This window comes from Stegodyphus dumicola, chromosome X2 (genome assembly GCF_044657685.1).
Source record: "Stegodyphus dumicola isolate Sdum_Otavi_A_Nest chromosome X2, ASM4465768v1".
Taxonomy (NCBI): domain Eukaryota; kingdom Metazoa; phylum Arthropoda; class Arachnida; order Araneae; family Eresidae; genus Stegodyphus; species Stegodyphus dumicola.
The window spans coordinates 1766254-1786207 of record NC_140781.1 but is presented as its reverse complement, the minus strand read 5'-3'; the positions used below and the strand labels follow the sequence as shown (position 1 = coordinate 1786207).

Genomic DNA, 19954 nt, shown 5'->3' with positions numbered 1-19954 from the left:
CAGTATTGAATGAGTATTAATACCAATAAAAGTGTTGTATGAGTATCAATATCAGTAACGTATTGTATGAGTATTAATATCAGTTAAGTATTGTATGAGTATTAATACTAGTAAAGTATTGTATATGCATATTTGCTCATGCATATATCGCATGAGCAATAAAAACAGTCTTACAATCAGTAAAGTATTGTATCACTATTATATCAGCCTTGTATCAGTAGTGTATCAGTTATATTTCATCAGTAATGTACAAGTAATGTAACAGTAGAACATTGATCTATGATATTTTAATTCTCATTTTTTTTGGGGGGGGTCCCTGTAACGTATAATTTCGTGGATTTATTTACCGACTTGGGCAAAATCATTCCCATTTCATCAGTATTAATATTCAGTTTTATATCAATGTATCAGTAATGTAGCAGTATTAATCAGTATTAATATCAGTACCAGTATTATATCAGCCTTTTATCAGTTCTGCATCTGTCATATTTGCATTAGTAATATACCAGTAATGTATCTTGAATATTAATCTGTAACTCCGAAACATGTTATATTGTATGTCTTGTCGTGCACGTTGATTACCTTTCAGGTGGCATTATGTATTCTGAAGGGGTGCTATAGATAGTACAATAGTACAAGTAATGTAACAGTAGAACATTCATTTGTGATATTTTAATTCTCAATATTTTGAGTCTCTGTAACGTATTATTTCGTGGATTTATTTACCGACTTATGCAAAATCATTCCCATTTAATCAGTAATAATATTCAGTGTTATATCAATGTATCAGTACTGTAGCAGTATTAATCAGTGTTAATATTAGTATTATATCAGCCTTTTATCAGTTCAGCATCTGTCATGTTTGTATCAGTAATGTACCAGTAATATATCTTGAATATTAATCTGTAACTCTGTAACATGTTATATTGTATGTCTTGTCGTGCACGTTGAATACCTTTCAGGTGGCATTATGTATTTTGAAGGAGTGCTATAGATAGTGGTAGACGTGGTGCTATACTAATTAAACGTTTGATAAGGGCATAGTGCCCACGTCCTCCGTTCTCTCTCTCTCTCTTGCCTCAGGTGAACAATTAAAAGGGGCGCCAAAATTAGCTATTCAATCAAAATTCAGAAATTTATTTTTAAAACTTATGATTTTTAACTTTTAATTTCGGAATACATCAGTGAATATTAAGAGAATTTTGTATTATAAACAATCCAGCTAAAAAAGAAAAACTAATAGCATTAATTTATTCTTCAAAGACATGAGTTTTCACAGTAGTGTATATAATATATTCTAACATTAAAATTTGTTATGAAATTAGCTTTAAGGAACTAATTACACTTTGGGTAACAAATTGTATAGTCCAAAGTTTCTTAAACTCTGATTCGCGACCCCCATGGGAGTCGCGGGACCTGCAGCAGGGGACCACCAAAAATTTAGCAATTTTACTATTTCTTTAACTTATTATAATAATTTTACAATTACCAAATATTTTTACACACTGTATCTGAAAAATGATAAAGAACAATACAGACAAAGAAAAAACGAAAACGTTTTCGACGCATTCTTTTTATAATATAAACGTTCATTTTATTTGCTTTGCACGTGACGCTGTCATTTCATTTGTTACTTATTTAAAATGTTCACATTGTTCTATGTCTTAAAATTACAAATTAATGACCTAAAACTGCAATAGTATATTACAATAAAAGTGAAAGCGTTTACAGTTTCACTCACACGTGTGTCGGTTTTGCACAATGCTTATGGGGTCCCACAAAATTTTTTAAATTTTATGGGGTCCTGGGGTCGCGAAAAAAACTTAGTGATAAAAAGGGGTCGCAACTGGGAAACGTTTAAGAAACCTTGACTAGACTTTCATAGAAAATATTATACTGCCGATATTAGTTGGTCTTTGCTGTCTGTCATTAGTTTGACTTCAGCTCTTTACTTAGTCATAACAAACTTACCAAATTCCACTAACTGAACATAGACGGCGACATAACTGCGGAGTTTTGCAATTTCATAAACGCCTTCTGGAATAGCATCCGAAGAATAAACAAGGGTGATTGAAAATAAAATGTATCATATTATCAATTATTTCACTTTTCATTTTTTATACATAAAATTTTCCAATAAGCGAGGCGCATGAATCGAAGTTTTTAGCATGAGTGTATTCACACTCATGTTGCGCGGGAACTGTATGGATTGTTTCCTTTAAAGTTATTTCTGAAGCAGATGCTTAAGGGTTAAACAAATTGTTTCATTCTTTGTCAACTCGGATGTAAAGATATAAGGTAATATAAATGTTTTTTAATAATTCTATTGTTTATATTGAAACAATAAAATAATTTTTTGAGTTTTAGAGAACTAAAAAGGGTTTTAAAATTTTGAGTACTTTGTGGAAGATTTAAGGCAAACTGTTTTGGCTAATTCTAATGTAATTAATTGATTTTGACGTAACAAATATCTTTTAAAACATTTAGTTTTGTTACGTTGACTCTAACAGGATCGATATAAAAATATATTTAAAAAATATGCTTCTTGCTAAAAAAAAATTAAGAAATACTCGTTGCTGCGAATAAAAATTAATGATAAACACCTGTCATAGTTGCGAAATTTAACACATAGAAGTTTCTTGATTTAACTGATGACTCCCAATAAAATTAAAGATAAAATATGAAGTAGTATTAAATCTTCTTAATTTTAAAATTATGCTTTTATTGTCGAGATATCATGAGTTTGTTAGGAAAAAAGTGTCTGACAGCCAAACTATCAGCATATTTAAATTAGACGGTATATTTAAATTCAAATACACTTTCAATCGGGGGTGAATAATTTAACTTGTGAAAGACTCTTTGAGTATTAAAGACTGATTTCATTGATTAAGTTGTTTTTCCACAGTTCCTGAAGAAAGGTTTTCATAAGTATCACGCAAGGGGATATGAAACCCAAGGGATTGAAAACACGCGAAACTTCTAATAAAGTTTATCTTTTTTGAAGATATCGATTTGTCTTCGATTGATGGAACTGCGACAGGAAAACACTCATCTTTTGTATTCCATTTTATACCAAGGACATTAACTGCATCATCTGAATCGACATGCATCACATCTTTTTCTTCCTCACTTGGTGGTTTTAAATATTGATGGAACATTAGAATGCCATTTTCGAAGGTTGAATCCACCTCTTTTCATCATATTCTTTAATTCATTCACTAGCTCTAGAGCTTCTTGCTCTGATGAAGCTCCACTCAGATCATCAACAAAGAAATCGTTAAGTGTAGTATGTGAAGCCAATGGAAAATTGTTTTTCTCGTCTAAAGCCAATTGTTGCATAACTCTTGGGGACAAGAATGGCGCTGGTATTGTGCCACAGGTGACTATGAGTAATCTATATTCTCTAACCGGCTGTTCAGGACTTTCTCTCTTAAGAATTCTTTGCCAATCAGTATCTTCAGAATTCACTCTGAATAACGAAGAACAGCAGAAGGAAGAAGTTAGTATGCATTTGTTTTTGTAGACTCAGATTGTGGAATCAATTCCATATGTTCTAATCATCAAAATTCACGCATAAAGCTATTCATTTTTTTGCGTAGTGTACATTGCAATTGAACATTTAAACCAAAAAAAACTTAGCAATCTCCCATAAAAATTTAGAATTCAGTATATATTTCTACAAAGGTATTCTTTTATTTCAGAATATTGCTTCAGTATCGCTGATGCTTGTGATATTACAGCTGTTAGTATAGGTTGGTAATAGCATCACTGCGCCAACGAATCAAAGGCCAGATAAAGACTGATGTCATGGGACGCCAGAGGAAAACGAGAAGTTGCGGTTTAGATAAGACGATGTTTGCATGATGTAGCTAGATAGATATTTCCTATTCATTTAACTTGTACAAATGTGTAAATACATCTTTTGCCTTAAGTTTAAAAGATTTGAAGTGTTCCATTTATGATAAGATAGCTGTTAATTCATCGGGTAGATGACTTATGAATCCTTTCTGAGCTAGCCATTGTTCGAACGTAACGCCTTACGTAACATAATATTTGTGGCGCCAAAACGTGGGGCGCGATAACAGCTAAAATAAATTGAAAATGGAGCTTACGCAACTGAAAGCTGAACGGAAATGTCTAAGAACTTCCTTTACCGCGTGTTCAAACAAAACTGATGCAGAACTGAAGTTAGATATTCAGGATTTGAAGCTACTTTCAATTCTAGAACAACAGCTTAAAGACAAATTTAATCGACTTGAGATTTGCAAAAAGTAAGTAACGTCGATAATTCTACAATCTAAAAGAAGCTGAAAAGCTATATGAAGATTTTATTTCGTCTGTGTCTTATAGAGATAAATATTTTGAACTGTGTTCTCAAATCTAAAGGCTGTCGAAGAATCCTTTACCTACTGAATTACCAGAGAAGAGCAAATTTAAACTGCCGAAGATCGAAAGAAATTCAACGACGAAGCAAAAGAATTTTTGACGTTTTGGAGCCAGTGTTCGAAGATCCATGAAGATCCGACGATTCCAGATGAAGATAAATTCCAGTACCTTCTACAAGCAGTTGTTCCTCAGTCCAGAGCCGCACAGGTAGTGGAGAACTTTCCTGCAATGGCGTCGGATTATCCGAAAGCATACGCCCAGCTTCGAGAGAGGTTTGGAAGAGAAGACTTACTTGTACAGATATATATGTCAGAGATCTTCTGAGCATGGTTATGCGTAATGCAAGCAGTGGACGTGTGAAGACGGATCTTTCTACTCTCTACGGTGATTAAGAAACCAAGAACAGATATTTAGAAAGTCTTGGAAGAACGCAAGAGAAGTATGGTGATTTCTTAACGCCTTTAGTTGAATCCTGCCTGCCCGAAGAAGTATTAATTGCTTGGGAGAGAAGCAGAAATTTAAAGAAGTATCTCAACCTGATGATCAATGCCTTAAAAATTTGATGAATTTTCTGAAATAAGAAGTGAAAGGAGAAGAAATGCTCGTGTTAGCCCGCACTGGGTTTGGTTCTAATCATATTAAGAAAAAGGATACACTAAATAAAAATGTAGGATCCGCCACCGCAGCTGCGTTAGTAAGTACATCAAATTCTGAGAGCCCAGGTAAGCGCAATTTTAACTGTCTCTTTTGTGAAAAACGGCACCTAACTAAAGCATGTTTTTCAGATAACTCTGAATTTATCACATGTATATCCAAATGCTACCATCAGTTACATACAGAAAAAAGATGCAGTTGGAGCGTTTGAGACAACAAAGAATGCTGAAATATGTGGAAGAAAAATTACTGTTTCATATTCTTTAGCCGCTTCACGCCCAAAAAAGAGCCTGCAAATACAAACTTGGAGACCAAATGCAAATCCAAGTTGAACTTAAACTTCACCCCAAATTCTTCGGTCCTGATGAACCAACGAAAGTTCTTCCCTCTAATTGTTACGAAGTACAAAATATGCGCCATGAAGACACCATTATCCTGTCAACCTCTGCTGATCAGATGAACTGGTGGTGCACGAAGTTAACATTCGCCACCTGGACATTAATTTTTTCCCCTTTTTCTATTTGTTTGTTTTGTTTTCCTTTCTTTTCAGATCCACCCCCGATCTCCGGCCCCCCACTGATGTTTCCGATGTATGTGACAGTTCTAAGACTACAAAGACACGATCTGGTTGAACTGTTAAGATGCCTCTAAGATTGAACTTGAATGTTTTGAGTAGCTACCCAGCAACTCAAAAGGGGGGAGGATGTTGGGAATGGCATCACTACGCTAACGAATCAAAAGCCAGATAGAGACTGACGTCATGGGACGCCAGAGGAAAACGAGAAGTTGCGGTTTAGATAGCTAAGGATGATGTTTGCGTGTTGTAGCTAGATAGATATTTCCTATTCATTTAACTTGTACAAATGTGTAAATAAACCTTTTTCCTTAAGTTTAAAAGATTTGAAGTGTTTCATTTATGATAAGATAGCTGTTAATTCATCGGGTAGATGACTTATGAATCCTTTTTGAGCTAGCCATTGTTCGAACCACGGAGTATAAAGAAGGAGGGGAAACTGGTATTACAACTTTTCCCAAAAATGGTCCACTTTTGTCGCATTTTTTATAGAGGGCGCTGCAATCGTTAGCTTTTCTACTTTTCGTAGGATTTGACATAGGCAGCAATACAGAAAATATTGATTTGATATCAATTTCCATCATGAGTAATTCTTGTAATGCAACCTGCTTCGTCCCTGGATGCAACAGTGGTTATACATCTGTTAGACAGAAGAATAAAAGCTTGAGAATCAAGAATACAAGTATGTTTAGAGCTCCAAAGGTGAGCAACATTTATATCATGCCTGATCACAGTCAGACGAATTTATATAACTTTACAGAACGTCTGGATTGCTAGTAAATAAGAGGGTATTTAAAAAGTAATAGATTGTAAACTAGTTAAATATTTCACATAACTTATGTGCATTTGCATTTCGTGCATGAAAGCAGGCAATCCTGAGATTTTAAAGTTAAATAAATTTCTGGAATTATGCAAGAATGATGGAATATTTGCCTCTTTATTTCATTTACAGAAAAGAAGATTAACTCATTTCCCCTTCTTTTCCGTTTGAAGTAGGTTTTTATAATAAATGGAAATGAACACTGTGCTGCTTAAAATTAACTTTACTTGCATGTTTGAGTGAAAACATAACAGCAGATAAGTGTAATGAAAAATTGATTTTCCATGAGATAAATTCAGCATATTAAATAAGTTATAAATATTATAAAATCATGCCACCTAATCACATAATTGAATGGCTGTTAAAAATTAAGATTTAAATCTTGATACATTGCACAGTGAGAACCATTATGCACAAGAATTTTAAATTTGAATGTGTAAAACTATTCAAGCGTTCTGTGCTGCAATTAAATTTTAATTTGCCATTACTATTTTCAAATTAAATTTTAATCATGAAATATAAAATTTCTTTCACTGTGAATCTTTAATCGTTGAAAAAGAGATATTAAATTGAGAATAAAAAAGTAAATAATTACTGCAAGAGAAAACAGACGTTAGTTTATATAGTTAATGATATTTTTTAAATACCGCAGCAAGCATACATTAGGTATTCTGATATTAAACTGGTAGTTTTGCAACAAATGTAATTATAGTCTATTAGTAAATGATCAGTTCAATAAATGAAAATAAAAAATAGGGGATCTTTTCCAGTAAAACATAACACATGCAAAGCATTTTTTTTTTTTCAAAAAAGCTACATGTACCAATTTGAAACTTAACAACGAGAAAATATCATAACATTATAGCTGTGATAAAATTTTTCTAGCAACGAGAAAATATCATAACATTATAGCTGTGATAAAATTTTTCTGAACTGTTAGCATAAATTTAGGTATTTTGCATAATGAAACTCGAAAGGCATACGAAACGAACGTGCGCCAAGATATATATTGGCGAGAGAAAGTATTCCTGTGCAATGCAGTATATTTGATTTTCACCCTAGCTACTTGTACCAAAGTTCTAATCCAGTAGTACTTTCTCTTTTCAGGTACGGTGTTAAAGTATGTTCCTGTTGTTTCTTTTTTCTCATTGCCTAAAATAGGTAAGCCTGATATTTAGGACTGATGATGATTCTATGTAAGTTATCTCCTTTTCAATAATTCAGTGTTTGAATGTCTGTGAAGATTATTACTTTTTGTTATGCTTAAGTTAAGCAAAATTATCCTATTTTATTAAATAAAGATTTCGTAGTTAACTTTTTGACTTATGATTCTTTAATGAAAACTGTGCTTGAGGAAACGTACTCATTACGCCTTCAGTGCTAATGCACAATCCAACAAAAGATTATGAGACTGATTAGGGTAATTGCTTTGTGAAAATGCTTCTATCTAAAATTGAAATTTTGTAATGTTGTAAGATTCCAGGGGCATAAAGTATTAAAACGCTTTGTGAAAATACTAGTTACAAAGTTTATAAGAATAATTGTAACAAATAATAATGTCTATTCTAAAAGAATCAATTTGTATAGAAAAATTAACAGATGAAAATTATTAAGTGTAGAAATTTAAAATAAAACAACTTCTAATAAAAGAAGGTTTAGATGATGTTGTATTCGAAGAAAAATCGGAAACTGTTACTGATATTTGGTTAAAGAATTATCGTAAAGTTTTAATATGCTTAAACATTTCGGATTCGCAAATTATCCATGTTTTGCACAGTAAATCTGCAAAAGAAGTTTGGCAGAAGTTAAAATGTGTCCATGAACGTGTAAATTTAACAAACAAGTTATTTCTTCTTAGAAAACTATACTCCATTAGATATAATGAAAGTTCTAAAATGCAGGAATATATCAAAGGAGTACTAGAATTGGCTGAAAAGCTGCGTAGTATACGTGAAGAAATTAAAGAAAATAATTTAATAGCAATATTACTATGTTCTTTACCAAATTCATACAACTCCTTAATAACTGCAATAGAAAGTAAATCGGAAGCTGAATTGTCGCTAGAATATGTTAAAAACAAACTAATAGATGAGTATTGTAGACGTGTGGAAACTAAGAAAGTTCAAAAATACGATTCAGTTGCTTTAAAAAGTAAAAGCGAAAATAAATCAAAATATTTTACACATTATTGTACTTATTGTAATAGAAATAAACATACGATAAATGACTGTTTTCATTTAAAACGCAACGCTAGAACTTCCCCGAAATTAGATGTAAGAAACAGTAAAGTAAGAAATTATTCTCAAAATTATAAAAGTAATGCATGCCAAATAGCAAATACGCAAAGTATAGAAAACATAACAAAACTTAAAGAAAATAAGTATCTTAAAAGTATTGAAACTGAAAATTCGCAGATTCAGTTCAATCAAATTCTAAAAGTGGAAAATAAACATGAAAACACGCAAACGCTAGAATGGGTTATCGACTTAGGAGCCTCAACTCGTATGACGAGTGATAAGAATTTTTTCTCCCAGTTAAATGACTCTAATAAACAAATACTAACTGTAGCCAATGGTGCTTAATTAAATTCTTATGGTATTGGTGAAGGCTGTATTAAAATTCAAAACTTAAAGGGTCAGGTTACACAAATAAAATTAGAAAATGTATTGTATGTACCAGATTTAGATAGTAATTTACTTTCTGTTCAATCTGTTACGAATAAAGGTTGCATTGTTACATTTGATAGTAATAAGTGTTACATAAAGCGTAACAATATACTCGTAGCCGAAGCAACGCTCAGCAAGGTTTATATAAATTGACCGTAAACTCAAATTGAGAGAAAGCATACTTAGCTAATGATGTTTCATGTTCTAATACGAACTGTATGCTAAAATGGCATCAAAGATTAGGCCACAGAAATATAGATGCCATAAAAACACTTGAGAAAAATGATTTGGCAGACGGCATTAAACTTGGCAAATGCACTCTTAGGGTGGAATGTTCTACTTGTGTAAAAGCGAAACTAACTGAAAAATCTTACCCCAAAACTGGTTTTAGATTTAAAAATGCACTGGATTTAGTGCCCACAGATGTGTGTGGGCCAATTGAAGTCAACAGCTTAGAAGGGAAAGATATTTCGTAACTTTCATTGATGACTATTCGCGTTATACTCAAATTTATTTTATTACTTCAAAAGATGAAGTATTCGACAAACTTAAACAGTATGTTGCATCGACAACAAATAAATTTAGAAAGAAAATGAAGGTTCTCAGATCCGACAACGGTACAGAATACTGTAACGAAACTACTGAAAATTATTTAAAGAAACTTGGTATTTTTCATCAAACTTCGGTTCCTTATTGTCCGGCACAGAACGGCGTCGCAGAAAGGGAAAATCGCTCTTTAATAGAAATGACAAAAACTATGCTGATAAACTCTAAATTACCGAAAGGATTCTGGGCTGAAGCAGCAGCTACTGCTGCATATTTTCAAAATAGGTTACCAACTAAAGCCACAGATAGAACACCATATGAATTGTGAAATGGTAGAAAACCAAACGTAAGTCACTTACGAGTATTTGGCTGTAAAGCATTTTATTATGTGAACAAACGAAAACGGCGTAAATTCGACAACAAAGCTGAAGAAGGAATATTCGTAGGATACGATTTACGAAGTAAGGGATACAGGATTTATGTAGGTGGAAGAAAAATAATAGTAAGTAGAACTGTTAAATTTTCAGAAAACGCGTCTTTATCTGACAAACATGCAGAAAATAATGCTGAAGATTTAGAATTAATTCACTTCAATAACTCGCAAGAAGATGAAGAAAATAATGCAGAAACATCTCTTGGCGATGATTTTACAGAAGATTCAAAAAGTTCTGAAGAGTTAATTAAATGTGAAGAAAATGTACAAAGAAGGGTTTCTAGCAGTTCAACCAAAGAGGTCCCACCGGAAATATTCTCTTATAAAGCAGAAGACGAAGAATCAATCTTACCTAAAAATAAAGATCAAGAAAGCTTTGAAGAAATTCTAAACTTACTAAAACGTGAACAAGAAGCTTGGATCAAGGCTATGCAAGAAGAAATACATTCTCTAAAAGAAAATGAAACCTATACACTTACAGAATTACCACCAGGAAAACATGCAGTAGGCAGCAAATGGGTGTTTAAGACAAAATATGATGAAACTGGTAAAAATATAAAATAAAAAGCACGCTTAGTAGCCAAAGGATTTACTCAAAAATACGGCAGTGATTATGATGAAACTTTCTCACCAGTATTGAAACACACTACGATAAGAGTTTTCTTAGCTTGGGTAGCGTATAATAATGCCAAGGTACATCAACTAGATGTTAAAACAGTTTTTTTGTATGGCAACTTAAATGAAGAAATATATATGGAACAACCAGAAGGATTCGTGGTTTCAGAAGAAAGACATAAAGTTTATAAATTACAGAAGTCGATTTATGGTCTCAAACAAGCAGCTAGGTGCTGGAATGCAGAAATTGAAAATACATTGAAGAATCTTGGGTTCAGTCAAAGCAAAGCTGATCCGTGTCTTTTCACAAAAGTGGTTCGTGATAAAAGAATTAATTTAATAGTGTATGTTGATGACATCCTAATAAGTTCTACAGAAGAAGAACTAATTCTTCAAACAATTAATGATTTAAAGAAACGTTACCAAATAACGCATCTTGGTGAAGCTAAATATTTCTTAGGCATGGAAATAAATCGCAAGGAAGATGGAAGTTATCTCTTATCACAGGGGAAAAAAAAATCAAATTTCAACTTGAAGAAGCGAAACCCGTTAGCACACCAATGGAAACAAACTATTATAACCTAAACAAGGAAGAAAATTTCGTAACTTCAAATGATAAATTTCGCCAAGCTATTGGAAGCCTTTTGTATATATCGTCTATCACAAGACCAGATATCACAGCTTCAACTCACATACTGAGCAGAAGGTGTAATAATCCACGTCAAAAAGACTGGAATGCTGTTAAAAGAATCATTAGATACTTAAACACGACAAAGAATCTATCGTTACAAATTTTTTCGAGTGAAGAACATAATATTACAGTTTATTCAGATGCTGATTGGGGACAAGATATTGAAGATAGAAAATCTACATCAGGAAGTGTTATTTTATTAGGAAAAAACTGTATTTCGTGGTTTTCAAGAAAACAAACTTGTGTTTCTTTATCCTCAGCAGAAGCTGAATATGTTGCACTATCGCAAGCTACACAAGAACTATTATGGCTATTAAAATTAACAGAAGATTTCAATCTACCCTAAACTCTACCGATGAAGGTATTTGAAGATAATCAGTCCTCTATAAAACTTGTAGAATCTGAAAAATTCAGTTCGCGCACAAAACATATTGATACAAAAGTTCATCATATACGCGACTTGAATAACAAAAGAATAGTAAAACTTGCTTATCTTTCGACAGAGCAAATGGTTGCTGATATTATGACTAAACCAATTCCTAAAGCTAAATTTCAGCTTTGCAGAAATGAATTGCAATTAGTATGAGTTTCATTAGCAAACCAGGGGCATTGTTAGCATAAATTTAGGTATTTTGCATAATGAAACTCGAAAGGCATACGAAACGAACGTGCGCCAAGATATATATTGGCGAGAGAAAGTAAAGTTCCTGTGCAATGCAGTATATTTGATTTTCACCCTAGCTACTTGTACCAAAGTTCTAATCCAGTAGTACTTTCTCTTTTCAGGTACGGTGTTAAAGTATGTTCCTGTTGTTTCTTTTTTCTCATTGCCTAAAATAGGTAAGCCTGATATTTAGGACTGATGATGATTCTATGTAAGTTATCTCCTTTTCAATAATTCAGTGTTTGAATGTCTGTGAAGATTATTACTTTTTTGTTATGTTTAAGTTAAGCAAAATTATCCTATTTTATTAAGTAAAGATTTCGTAGTTAACTTTTTGACTTATGATTCTTTAATGAAAACTGTGCTGAGGAACGTAGTCATTACGCCTTCAGTGCTAATGCACAATCCAACATGAACATAGGTAATTCATCTTTTAGGCTATTGAATAGGATAGAATTCCTCCTTTGGAAAGAAAAGAGGACATGTACTTTTAAAATAAAAAAGATATGCATTGTATTTTTAGTTAAAATACTGCATTTATTGGTTAGAAGTTAGTTCAAGCAAGACAAAATTAAAGATAGATTGAATTAGTCAATATTTTTTACTCTTTATATTTAATTATGAATAATATATTTCAGCATAACCAAGCGTTCAGAATACTTAACTGAATTCAAATCCGAATTCTATTTTATAATCTTTTGAAATCAATTTGAAACATACTTCTCAAATAACAAATATATGGAAATTTTTAACAGAAAACGATAAAAATATCAAAATCAAAACTGACATCTGATTCATAAAAAAGAGTAACTTATTATTATAGTAAAGAAAATTTACTGACTGAAGCAAAAAATTCTATAAGCTTCATTAAAATTTCGCCACAGTTTATATCAAGCTGTGTATCTAAGCATTTTACAAAATGAGAGATGCGAAGAAACTATTCTTATTAAATTTAACATATATACAGCAAGTATTCTTACTAGTAATATGATTATTTTTCTAAGGGGGAGGGACTGAAAAATAATCATTAAATTAATCATTCATAAAAAGTACTACAAGCCTTACAGCATGAAAGCTGTAAATTAATTTTATAATTTGAGGAATAAAATACAATCATTAGTGAGCAGAATATTATAACGCTAATAATAACGCAATCCATGACATTAAAAACATAAACATTTTTTCATTCGGTAGTAAGCCTCGCCGCCTGGCTACTCAATAAATGTTTACATTTGGAACTACTAAGATGGTACAACAGCGCCATCTAGTGAACGCGACATTTTAGGATCGTTTTTCTACTAGACAGTTTCACCTCCTTCATTAAACTCCGTGGTTCGAACGTAACGCCTTACGTAACAGTGTATACAGGTGAGAAAAGTTCACCAAAATTGACTACATTTCACAAAGAACTTGAGAATTATCACATCTTCTTTACATTCATATGGCTTAATTCTGATATCTAGAATGTCAAATATTAGATAAATTAAACTTTCCAATATTTACGCGTAATGATTATAACAGCTAAATTATTAAAACACACCGTGATAAAATTAATAAATGTTGTGGCATAAAATGTTCTATAGCACTAATTAATATTCATAAAAGAAAATTGGCTTAGTATTTATGTTTTTTCTCCAACTAACTGGTATACATATTAAATATTCCTAATAACGTAAAACTTGAATGTTAGTAATCATTGTGTATAAGAGAATTTATATATCTTACCTCATTTTCTGCAGAAATTTGCATGAATGGTTTATAATTAATTGCTTTGTTCATTTCTGCCTTAACACAGCTTATTATAAATACCTTGCTATATGGCATTGCTTTAAACAAATACTGTTCACATGTTTTTCCTTGAACGAGAGAAGACCCTTTTTATTGATATAAAAGCAAGAGAAATCACTTCTAAGGGTACTTTTTAATTTTTTCGCAATAGCTGTAAATTTCTAAGTCAGGAAAAGAACTTAGTGTCATACCTGCTATACACAATACATTTCATTGTAAACACACTACATGTGGAGATTGTTGTTCATAAACCACGTGATCACATTTTCCCTCTTATTCTCTTGCGGAATGTATCTCATTGCATCTGAAGGAGACGCAAATTGAAAATAAAAGTCACATTTATCTCATAGCAGCTACGCAATCCTTTGCTTTCGTACTTTTCTGCTTTATATAATATCTTATTTTAAACTTTTGGAAAATTTTCTGTCTGAAGAATTTACTCATTAAATTCTCTGGTGGCCAAATGTGTACTTACGTGTATTTCATATTTTGAGTCAGTTGTGTTACTATACAGATTAAAAAGGCTGAATGCCATAAATATTTAAAAATAATATGATAGTGATATATCAAAAAAGTGTGATTTTTTCTGCTAGTTTATGGATGGTTTTAAATTAATGTATTACGTCTATCCAATTTAAGGATACTTCTGAAATTAAGTGACATTTGGTTCACCTGGCGGACAGGTTAAAGGAACGGTGAGGCATCAGGTGTGTTAACGTTTATGTGTTGTAATGGTATTTCGTTTGAGCGAATTTTATTTTTGCTTATATTAAATGTGGATAACTGCTCTCAGGATGAGACATAATGATGTCGGATTCTCTACAGTTAATTCAACAAAGTAGTGAATATTTCCAATTTTTGTTACTGAATCCGTAGTTTATACCGGTAAGTTGACGTTGCAGTATCTTTTATGTTGGTCTAGTTGCTGCTATATGTATACGTGTGTATAAATAATAGATGTCTTCTTAGAATGCCGGTAGTTGGTAAAATAGATTCATTGGAGCTGAGTATACATATTTAATTACTAACTATTCGCTTTATTTATTGTCATCGAAATGGAATTATTTATTTTTAAAGATCGAACTACATTAAATTGACGATTAAATACAAAACTTATGCAGTTTCCTTGTGTGAAAGTTTGACAGTTCGTTGCTTTTGTGAACTGGATGAGTTGCATATATGCTGGTTTATTTTCCCATTTCTTGCGGTAACTCTTTCTCTAACGAACTGCATAATACTTATATAATAAAAAATATAATTCCACGGAACATTATATTTTTCAGTGAAGTGTAAAATTAAATAGTTGACCAAACAGACTTTTCTTTTTTAATAAAAGGGGTTACTTAGCGAAATAGAATATTTTTGCTGTGTAGTTGACGTGAATTTTCATAGCGGTGATACGTTTTGTAATCGGAGATTATGTAAACTTGAAAGTGATTGCAATTTGAGTTTGAAGTGATTATGCTTTCAACTAGCATTATGTTGCTATAATATTTTAAAGATGTTTCCCATTGAAACTGAAGTATTTGCATTTTATTACTGTGGAATTATTGTAATGTATTAATGAATTCTTGAAAACATACTACTTATATACCGAAATACTGAGTGTGTACTAACTGGGCACAGCTTTAGTATTAGTCGTTTTTGGCGAGAAATGTTTTTAGCAACATTTTGGCACGATAAATGAAAAATTATGATAACCTTGTTATTTATGGTAACCTTAAATACTGAGCTGAAAAATATGCCGCCATTTCTGACCACGTAACTTTAACGAATTTGGTAGGTATCAGAGCTTTGATGGCAGGAGGGATAAATTGCATGTTTTTCTTAAAGTTACTATAGCGGATCCGTTGGCACCGCTGCGTATTTATTCGCCAAGCTCACCAACGGCTAATCGGCCATGATTTTAGCGGTGTATACTTAAGTTGCAAGATATTTATCATATGGAAGCAATAATTTTAGAGGTGTACAAGTCAAGTTATAGGATATTTAGCATACAGAAGTAAAACAAATAGGTTGATAATGACATTTATCGCTGATTTCGATGAGAAATTTGTGTTTTTTTATTTTTGAATGCAATTATAATCCAAATTATGCAGAATTATTACATGGACAATGAGTTATATAATTAATTTTCAAATCAATTAGGCTCATAATTTATACATGAAGTTTCTATTTCACAGTGTTCTTGACATATTTTTTTTTACACTTCACACATACAGTTTTTGATTTTTCTGTCTTTTTTTCCTTGAGCACATGTAACATCTCCGGTAACATAATTTTCTGTTGTTTGTTTGCGAATCTTCAAGAGAATCTTTGTTGTATTCCTACTGTTTCTGTTATGATTTTAAATGAGCATTTCAAGTGCAAAGGCCAAATCAAAAATGCCTCCTATTCCTGAACATCTCTGGTGGAGTCTTAGTAGATTAAAGCAAGATCCTTGAATCTATGCCGGCAATATTTAATAGCAAAAAAAAATATGCCTATCGGTTTGATATTCTGGCCGCAGAATAAGTGCCAGCCATTTCGACTATATCAACTGCTCCTTTTGTCATATTATAAAACGTAATTACTTCAGATTTCTTCAAATCTCCCATACTTTCATCAATATGGTCATCATTGTGCATAGTTGAAAAAAGGTTAACACATTTGTCCTTTTCAGCCATATAAGAAAGTAGCATTATATCCTTTTGAAACCCCAAAAGAGTTGAATGCTGTTCTCTATTCTTATTCAACACAAATTCAGGTGGGATAATCTTCAGTTAATCTTCGGATTATGGTAACATGGCGATTTTTTGGCAAAAATTTGGCGACCAACCCTGCTACAACAACCTGCTAGTTTTCTTTTTGGATGCCATTTTGTTTTCACGAAGTAAAGGCATGTTATTTTTTCCTCAACATTTTTTTCCAACAATCTGCTAGCCGAATTAAGCTTATGCTAGAACTTTTATGGAACAAAAGTGCTTAATCATGATGAAGATTAGGTGTGAAATTGGGAGAAAGTGCAGAATCGCCCACTGCTTGCCGCGTTTTTAAGAATTGCACATACACGGTATCCATGTACACGTCGACCTGTTTTCACTTAAAAGAACGTCCCAGAATTGCACAAAAACAGCATTGCGCACTCTCTTGACTTTATCCATGTACACTGCTAAAGTCCTAGCTAGTAACCTTTATTGCCTTACTAAAATGTCGCCAAACTACCTGTTACCACATTTCAAAGATTAGTCTAATCTTCTTATCCTTGCATGTTGTTCCGATAGGAATTTTATTTCTCTGTAAGAAATTCTCCAATTCATAACTGGTATACCAACTGTCTGTGTCAAACAAAATATGACAATTCTGAAAAATGTTCCTTCTAGAATTGTATAACGAAGCTAGGATGCACTTTCCTTTTTCACAAGAACTCTTAACTTTCTTGTATGACCCATCTGGCTGCTGACCTGAGTCAATTTCCATGTTGAAAGTATAGAAGGTTCTAAAATCAACCACAGTAGATATCTTTATACAATATCTTGCAAGTTTCTTAGGTATATACTGCCGAAAGGAGCATCGTCCTCAAAAAGGTTCTAGCTTTTTGTTCAAAGTCATGTATTCCCCTACATGATATAATTTGACAATTCTCGACAAAATTTTCAAACAAATCTCTTATTGGAGCTAATTTATCACTCTTTCTTCTGTCATCCCGTGTTCCGACATTATCAAATTGTAAGGCACCAAGAAGGAAAAGAAAATGCTTCAGTTCATTTGTTTTATGAAACATATCCAATCCTGTTCCATCAGTCGCCCATAATTCTCTAGCATTTACATGGGAGGATTTGTGCAATCCTAAAAAGTGCGAGTCCTAAAAAAAGCAAGAAACTTTTTTCTCCATAGATTTTGCGTCTCTTTTAAAATTTCCGGAAATATTTTTTACATAAATATTAGAACATCTTGCAATAATTTCAATCATTGTGTCATCAATATTAGCTTCCATGCATCGATGGGTGAAGCCACATCTTTAGATATATGTGTATTGCCAGGCAATTTTTTTATGATATTATGGGAATCTTTGAATTCGAAAGTGACCTTTCTTTCATTTGGTTGCTTTATCTTTTCCTACAAAATAGTCAGTTTGATCATAAGGAATATCTTCTGTAGAGTCACACTCTTTTTCTGATTCAGGCTGATGATCACTAAATGTATTGTAAAGTATTTTGCAGTAATTGACAAAATAACAGATGATCTTCTTAATAAAACATATATTTTATTTTTAGTTTAGGGAGATAGATAATTTGAATAAAATTCTTTAGTGGCAAAATTTTCATACAGCTGGTAAAACTTCAGAATTCTCATTTTAAACAATTTCTTACGTTGCTGAGCAACGGTTACATCATACAAATATGGCGTTGCCACTTCAATAATAAATATATATTTATTTGTTAAATAACAAAATATTACAATATCTTCATTATCTGAATCTTGTAAGAAAGTCCATCTCTGAAAAGATGTTTGGAAACTTATAAGAAATAATGTTCTGCAAATTTATCTTAAAATGGACCTAATTCAATGCTATATACATTAGTGCAATTTAGAATATTCAAAGTGAGAATGGAAAAAGCAATATTCTCATTTCCATTTATGAAATAATCAATGCTGTTGACAAATTAATATGTACCCTAGGATGATTCCAGTTCCAGGATATCATTGAAATTATTTCTCCTTAAAACAGATGTGGGAAAACCCCTGATGAAATTAAACATGACAATATCATGTTCTTCTGAATGATGCAGCCATACGTATGAAAAATACAGATGAAACATTTCTCAAAATGTTGTATCTGAAATGAGTCGTAAATGTTTTGTGTGAAAAGTTCATGAATTGTTGCCAGACGTTGACATTTTTAATAGCATGAATTCATAGACCAAAATCAGGTTTCATTATTGCTTTCATAACAATTTTATAATTTGTCTGACTGTAAAAAATATAATGTTCCTCAGATTATGGAATATATTGCTTATAATTTACGGTTCTCAAATTTTGTAAATCTCACAATCTAATAGCTGTATATGAATAACTTTCACTGAGTATTATTACTTTTATTAATAGTATGTTGACATAACAGTCAACTTTTTATTTTAAATTTTATGCAAATTTTCTACGTTACTTAAGTATGTTGACATAACAGTCTACTTTTTATTTTAAATTTTATGCAAATTTTCTATGTTACTTAAATCTGATCTAACAGAAATCTGAATTTTTTTAATAAAAATTCTATAATAAAAGTAAGAGTACAATTTATATACAGTGGCTTCTAAAAGTGTTCGTACACTTATGATTTTCATTGAAATAGAGCTCTATCCATTAATCAAAAGTAAACTTTCTGAATGAGATTTTAATAATAAGATCTATAATCTGTTCGTAACAAAATTACATGAAATATTTTTTAAATATAGTGAAACTTTATTTTTAAGAAATTAATAATAAAAAAAGGATAAACATTTTATCTCACAAAAGTCTTCATATACTGAAATACTTTTGGATAAAATCAAAATTAGAATTATCGTTTGTCGCTTTCTGCTTACAATACAGGTCGCCTCCGGGTTACGATGCCGAATGACAACTGGTATTTGGCAGTAACTGCTAAAAGAAGCAGACGGAGCACAGCATCAGACCTGTTTCAACAACTATGTTCAGCTACGTGTATGACAGAGTCAAGGCAAAGTATGTACAGGTGTTTGAGACAGATTGCTCTATATGCTCGTAGGCATGTCAGATATTTTCTGCTCACAGCAACTCCCTGTTGCCAGTGTTTAGTCTGGAGTAGGGAACATGCAATGTGGACATTGTCACAGTGGGCTTGTGTGATGTTTTACGACCAGTCCAGGTTTAGCTTGCAGTATGATTAACATCAGACTTCCATATGGAGAACTGCAGGTATCCACTACCACCAAGAAAACATCATTGAATGACACTGTTATGGTGGTGCAGGATTGCTTGTTTGGGGTGGAATTGTACTCAGCTCCAGAAGAGATCTGTGTGTTCAGATCGGAACCATGACAGGCCAACTTTTTTTGGACATCATTCTGGAACGACATGTACATTTGTTTAAGGGTGCCATGGGCACAGAATTTGTGT

At 32.2% G+C, this 19954-nt stretch overlaps 1 protein-coding gene across 2 annotated transcripts in view; it reads left to right on the top strand.

Annotated features, from left to right (window-relative positions):
• Positions 1 to 14365: 14365 nt before the first annotated feature.
• ck (unconventional myosin-VIIa ck) overlaps positions 14366 to 19954 on the top strand; it is a 361748-nt gene continuing 356159 nt past the window's right edge. Inside the window, exon 1 of one of the 2 annotated variants that reach the window (XM_085809042.1) lies at positions 14366 to 14722. The gene's annotated coding sequence lies outside the window, so the exon portion shown is untranslated. The remainder of the gene's footprint in view (positions 14723 to 19954) is intronic. The other variant, XM_085809040.1, reaches the window with a different exon arrangement.